The following is a 7,608-nucleotide window of genomic DNA, read 5'->3' on the forward strand; positions in this document are numbered from 1 at the left end:
AACCAGCAGTTTAGCAGCAGTAGTAGAATTGGGATAGTGTTTTCTAAATTTGAGAAGATTATGTATCCATAGGGCTAGTTGTATGAAAGGTGAATTAGTAGGCTTGAAATAGTATATACACAGATTTAAGCTAAGTATGACAGTGTGGCTGTACGTATATAGCATCCTTGAGTGCTAAGTTTGAAGGGAGCTTGTAATAAAGTAATTGATGCTCTTACCAGCTAAGTTATGGGCTATAGCATATTGACGTCGAATGTTCATGTGTAATAGTAGTTTTTATGGTTTAGGGAGAAATTTAAGTTTAGAGATGTGATATTGTAGGCTATGATAAAAGTATCATGGTTATTAAAGATTTGGGGACATCAATTTTATGTGTTAGAATCTAAGTTTGAATCTTTAAAGGATTGAGCTAATAGAAAGAGGAGTTGAAAATTCTAAGCTAGTCAATTTTAAGTTGTTACATTATTATTGTTAGGTCTATAGAGGGATAAGAGTTGTATCTCAAAATAAAATACTATCAATAAGTTTTACATTATCAAGCATAGTCATTCTGGGTGAGTTTACCAATTATACGTATTATATGCCCCAGGTTCTAGAGTAAAGTGGTGGCAGTTCAGTTTAAAGATATTGTTTAAGTGTCCCCCAGATTTAGAATGATGGCTTTAAGCTAAGGGGAAGCTAATTGAACAAGTAACCAAGTCAGCCTCTCAGATTCTAGTAGTGATGTTAGTGTAATATAGAACATTAGTTGGGGAGAAACTCTATGACCATAGCTCATATTCGTGCACTTTATAAAAAAATCAGGTACTCTCCCAGTCCCTAGTATGAGGAGTTCCAGTTCACTCAGCAGTATGAATCATGTTCCATGAATTAAGAAACTCTAAACTCAGGTCATGCAGTTCATGACTTATGTATTTATGCTTTACAGTATGCTCAGTTTTAATGACTCATGCTACACTCTTAATAATCAACAAAAATTAAGATTTATGTCATGTATGTCCTCAGTTCATATCTCTTGATGAATCTATGATATTGATATTCTATTCCTCAGGCCTCAGTTAAGTGTCAAGTTATGTATAACATTCCTTCATGCTTCAGGACCTTATGTGTTAACCTTTCAATGACCCCTCTTTATGAAATGGTAGCAATGATGAACAATTACTTGGATGGGAGAGAGTAAACATTTCTTATTGAGAAAAGATTATTGTATGCTAATTTTAGCTAAGGCTGTAAGTGTGAAATAAAAGAGAGGATAAGTTTTTGATATGTGTCATGGTTAGCAGAAAACTTTGTATGTATTGTCTTGGGGGCGGTGCCTGAGAGTTTTATGAATAGAGGTATTAGAGATTATAAGAAAGATGCTTTGATGGGTGGTTGTTTATAAGTTCATATATAGTTATGAAGATAGGCTTGAATGTCATGGTGGTGTGTAACTGGATAAATGCATTGTCCATAGTGGATGGATGGGAAAAAGTTGAATGTAGTTGTTGAAGAGGTAATAATAATTATTCATAAGATGAGAAGTTGTGAAAATGCAGGGTTTATTGAATACATGACTCATACTAGTATTACAATAATTGTATGTTAGTTTTGTAGATTCGAGTAGGCTTGAACATAGTGGGAGAATTCAGTCCAGCTCATACTTCAGTAGGTAGAGTTATTAGTTCCCATGTGGATTTTAGTACACTCAAGTGAAACATAATGTTGAATTAGAAGGTATTATTGAGGGAGTATTTGAGAAGTGTGGCTAATCTTGGAAGTTAGTAGTTGTAGTGCATAAGGCTCAATAACTCTATCCTAGCTGATGTTTTGTAGGCCTGTGTTCCATATACAGAATTTTATCCATGTTGTGATTTCTTATTCAGATATCTTATTTAGACTATGCCCAAGAGTATTTACTCCCTAAAGCCATTAAAACTTCATAGAAAGAGTATCAAAGAAATACTCCAATTAAGTATAAGCTTTCAGTATGAGTTAGTTTGTATAGACAACAATTCAGTTTAGCAGTCAGGCAGACAAGCTCCTATGGTTTTCATCTCTCCTATTCATGAGGAAATTTCTTCACGACCATACAAGTCATAAACTCAGTTCAGATCAAGCATTAGTTTCAGATTCCAGATATTCAGTTATGATTAAGTTTGTAAGTGCCCTGTCCATCATCTCAGTCTTTCCTCAATATTTTAGCCAAGTCAGTATCTATCGGGGGACATGATATCCTAAGAGGGGAGATGTTCTATAGTCTCCTGAGCTTTCATGTTCTAAATATTTCATATTTTCTTCACGTAGCAAGATCCATCCAGAAGTAATGTGTACTTGTAAGTTGACTCTCTCGTTCCAATCTCAGCCTTATAACCATTCTCATGTATTCAAGAAAATTAGTTTAGCTCATGATATTCAGTTTATTTATCATGTTTAAGACCAGGTTATTTACTCATGTTCCCATTCATGCATGTTCAACATATGATCTCAGATTCTTCAGTATACTCAGCTTAACTAGCCTCATTCGAGGATGAATGTTCCCAAGATGGAGATATTGTAATACCCCAAAAATCGAAACCAATGTTTGAGCCATGTTTCAAGCTCTTAAGAAATGAATTATAGTTCTTTGGTAGCTTTATGAGTTAGGTTGATTTATATTAAGGCCTCAAATAACTCTCAGCTATTAGATGAATCAAAATATCTCTTACCCATTGAGTTTTAGAGAGAAATATTACTATAGTCGAATTCAAATGAGATTACTTATTTCTCTACTGAGAATTTTCCAGATCAATGCCCATCAAATTGTAGGAAATTGAATTAGCTTTCCAACGATATTGATTTTGCCGAAATACGATACTCGGGTGAGAAGTTATGACACTTTTAGTAAAAGACAATAGCCTAGCACGATAAGGCCGCATTGCGGTGATGGCCAAAATCACATTTGTCCTTTTCCAGTAGATCCCGCGATAATGCCGCATCGTACCAAGGGTCAAATTAACATTTAATGGGGCACCGCAATGGCGTCGCATCGTGCCAATGTGCTAAATTGAGATTGTCCATTTCTAGCTTTCCACCTTCTGAAAGGCTTTTCAAAAGTAAGAGGTAATCTAAGTACCTCTATTTGAGATTATAGATAATGGAACACCGTGCAACCTGACCAACTCTCTGAGATAGATCTTGGCATAGTCCTCGACTGAATAAGTTGGATGGACTTGCAAGAAATGGACTGATTTGGTCATCCTATCTACAATGACCCAAATCGAATCATGCTGCCGATGAGTACGAGGCAAACGTATCACAAAATCTATGTTCACTTCCTCCCACTTCCAAGTAGAAATATTGAACTCCTGCATAGACCCACTTAGCTTCTGATGCTCAATCTTAACCTACTGAGAAGTGGAGAACTTAGCTACAAACTCTGTGATTTCCTTTTTCATCCCACTCCACCAATAGATTTCCCACAGATCGTGGTACATCTTTGTGGCCCTTGGATGAATAGAGTAATGCGCACCATGAACTTATGTTAGAATTCGTAGTCTTAACTCATCAACACATGACACACATAGTCTACCTTGGCAATGAAACACACTATCTCCCCTTTGGGATAAAACCTCTACTTTCTGATCTCTACTGACTCCTTTAGCTTCACTAGACTAGGATCCCTACCCTACTTTTCTTTTACTTAGGTAACCAAAGAAGATTCCAAACCATTCTAAACCTAAACGATACCCTCAGCTAAATCAACCAGACGAACACCTAATCTGGCAAGCTGATGAACTTCCTGAACTAACTTCTTCTTATCATCCTCAACATAAGCTACATTACCCATAGACAATCTACTCAGGGCATCCGCCAATACATTGTCCTTGCTTGGGTGATAAAAAAACACTCATATCATAATCTTTCAATAATTATAACCATCTTCTCTGTCCATATTCAAATTCTTCTGGAAAAACATATATTGCAAACTTTTGTGATCTATGAACACATCAATATGCACCTTATACAAATAATGCCTCCAACTATTTAAGGCAAACACAACAGCTGCTAACTCAAGATCATGGGTAGGGTAATTGTTTACATGGGACTTAAGCTATCTAGAGCCATAGGCCAGAACCTTACCCATCTGCATCAAAACATATCCCAACCTAATTCTAGAAGAATCACAGTACACAACAAACCCATCTGAACCATCTGGGAATGTCAAAACTGGGGCTGTAGTGAGTTGAGTCTTCAACTCCTGAAAACTCTTCTCACAATAATTGGACCACTAAAACTTAACTTTCTTCTGAGTGAATCTAGATATAGGGGATGCAATAGATGAAAATACTTCAACAAACTGTTGGTAATAGCCAGACAAACCTAAGAAACTCCTAATATCTGACAGAGAGATGGGTCTGGTCCAGTTTCTCACCGCCTCGGTCTTTTAAGAATAAACTTTAATGCCATCACCGGAAATAATATGGCCTAGGAAATATACTGATCTTAGCCAAAATTCAAACTTACTAAATTTAGCGAACAACTAATAGGCTCTAAGAGTCTACAATACAATTCTGAGGTGGTCTGCTAATTATTTTCACTACGAGAGTAGAAAAGGATGTCATCAATGAAGACTATGACAAACATATTCAAGTATTGCTTGAACACTTGGTTTATCAAGTCCATGAAGGTTGTTGGGGCATTCGTGAGACCAAAGGACATGACTTGAAACTCGAAGTGACCATACCAAGTTCTGAAGGCTATTTTCAGAATATCACATTCTCTAATTCTGAGATAATGGTAGTCGGATCTGAGGTCTATCTTAGAAAAGTAACTAGCACCCTAAAGTTGGTCGAACAAGTCATCAATTCTAGAAAGTGGATATTTGTTTTTGATTGTGACTTTGTTCAACTGATGGTCGTCAATACATATCCTGAGAGAATCATCTTTCTTAAGCACAAATAGGACTGGTGCGCCTCATGGGGAAATGCTGGGCCTTATAATCCCTTATATAAGAGATCTTTCAACATCACTACCGTTTCTACAAACATCACCTTAAACAAACATCACTACCGGCTCTACAAACACCCTGATGGTTTCTACCATATTTATGACAAAGCGGATCCATATAAGTACTGTTAACACTACCTTGGGACTTAGAGACTAGATCCTTATCTCGATTGTTATTTATCAATTTGGGCATAAGAGCACTGGTTGAAGATAGAGTTGGGACTTTAGATTTCTGACAGAACTGAGGATGGTTACCACCTTCTGACCTTGGCTGATTGAAATTAAAGCTACCCATTCTAGCCCTCTTGTTCTCTCTCTCTCTCTCCTAAGTATTGTGCTCCTCAATCTATTGAGCATGGACCATAATCCTAGACAAGTTCAACTCCTTAATCAACAATGCAGTCCTACACTTCTTGACCATACTGTCAGATACACCAAACACGAACTTACTCATCTTAGACCTGCTATCAGCTACCATATGAGAAGCATACCTAGCTAACCAAGTAAAGAAATTATCTAAGAGGGCAGTAACAAACTCTTTCTATTTTATAGGCCCTACATCTATGCCTCTATCTACCTTCCACTAGTTAAACCATGTATGAGCCACATCCTGCAACTGATAAGCGGCTAATTCAGCAGTCTCACTAGAAGATACTCCCATAATGTCTGTTATCTTCTTCACTATGTCTAAGAATTCTTGTAGATCCTCTTCAGATTTGGAGTGGTTAAGGAGTGTAGGATTGTGATGTTGATTAAGGAAATAAACATATCTAGACTTATGGTCCATTCTCAACAGATTGAAGAGAAGAAACTTAAGAAGAAGGAGAGGGAGAATAAGAGAGCCAGAATAGGTAGTTATAGTTTTTCTCAGCATAGCCAGAAGTATTTAGTTCCAACTCCTTCCTCAGCTAGTGCTTCCGTTTCTAAGTTCAAAAGTGGTAGCAAAGATAGGGCACCAGGCTCCAAATCTTAGAATAGTGTAAGCATTATTTGCACTCTTCTATTTTGCAAAGAAGGTGGTAAGTATCACAAGGGTGTGATTAGCTGGTAGTAATGTGTGTTTCAGATGTAGTGAGTTGGGTCACAAGGTCTGTCCTAAAATCGGTCCACAAAGTCAGCACGGTCATCCTTGAACTCAATTTGGTTGTCTGAATCAGCAGGGTTCCATTTCCAGTGCTGCCAGTGGACAACGCCCAAACTTACTCTATGCAATTCTGTCTTGAAAAGATGAGGAAAGTCCTTCTAAAGTAGCCACTAGTATGTTACAGATCCCTCATTTACATGTTCATGCTTCTTCAGATTCAGGGAGTTCTTTTTTCTTTTGTAACTCTTTACATACCAGTCCACTTTAAGGTCAGATTAGATATTAACAGGATCTTCTCACTCTCTACCCTAGTGGGTAAAATGATCATAGCCTGATGGGTATATGGGAACTGTCCGGTTATGATATCTCAGAAAGACAGGCCTTCAGGTTCTAGTAGTAATACCAGTATATGTAGGAAATTAGTAAGGAAAGATGATTCCCGTCCTATTCCTGTCTCAATATAAAGTTTTATACTTCAACTATCATGATACTTGCGCATGCTTCACATCATAATTCCATGCACCCAGCTTATATTCATGCACTTTTCATAAAATAGTGTCTATTTTAAGTTCCTAGTATGAGGAGTTTCAGCTTACTCAGTGTTATAAATCATGTTCCATGAGTACAGAAACATCAGACTCAGGTGATGCAGCTTATGACTTATGCACTCATGTGTTGTCTTATAGTATGTCCAACCCATATGACTCATGCTCCACTCCTAGTGATTAGCCAAACTCAGATTATGTCATGTATACTCTTAGTTTAGATACCTTGGTTAATCCGCGATGTTGACGTTCCATTCCTAAGTCCTCAATTACAGCGTCATTCGGTAGTCAGTATCTAGTAAAAGACTCAGATAGTCCTACTGAACCATGGGTTTCATCTATCAGTTACTTAACCATCAGAATTCAGTACATTCAGATCAGTCTAAACCTCAGTTATTAGAAAACTAGAATTTAGTCCCAGTTACAGTCATAGTTATAGTTATAGTCTCAATTATCATCTTAGCTACAATCTCAGACCCAGTCCTAATCCAGCCAGATCAGAAACTCAGTTCACTTTCAGGATTACCCAACCATAGCATATGGCCATCAGTTACTCAGTTATTAATATTTTAGTACCTCAGTTACAAAATGTTTCTGAATAATGTCATATACTTGGTATTGCAATTTTAAGTAATACAATTTTCATAAATCCATGCCCAGTCACCTCATGTCACTCAGTCAGTCCTTACCTCCTATGCATAATACTCTACAACCTCAGGCTAGTTATTCAGACTAGGTATAGTTCAGTCTTATATGCCCAACGCTCATCTATCAGTTATTCATTTAATCAAATCAGTTAGTATATTTATACATTCGTGCTCAACACCATGTGAACCTTTTCAGTAGTCTCAGTTGTAGTGCATAAGGTTTAATCACTTTATCTTAGATGATGTTTCATAGTCCTTTCCTCCTAATATAAAAATCCCATCCATGTAGCGATCTACTATTCAGATGCTTTACTCAGTCCAGGAAAAGATTCGCTTTATCCCTACGGTCATTAGAACTCTATAG

Source organism: Capsicum annuum, chromosome 5 (assembly GCF_002878395.1).
Source record: "Capsicum annuum cultivar UCD-10X-F1 chromosome 5, UCD10Xv1.1, whole genome shotgun sequence".
In the NCBI taxonomy this organism is placed as follows: domain Eukaryota; kingdom Viridiplantae; phylum Streptophyta; class Magnoliopsida; order Solanales; family Solanaceae; genus Capsicum; species Capsicum annuum.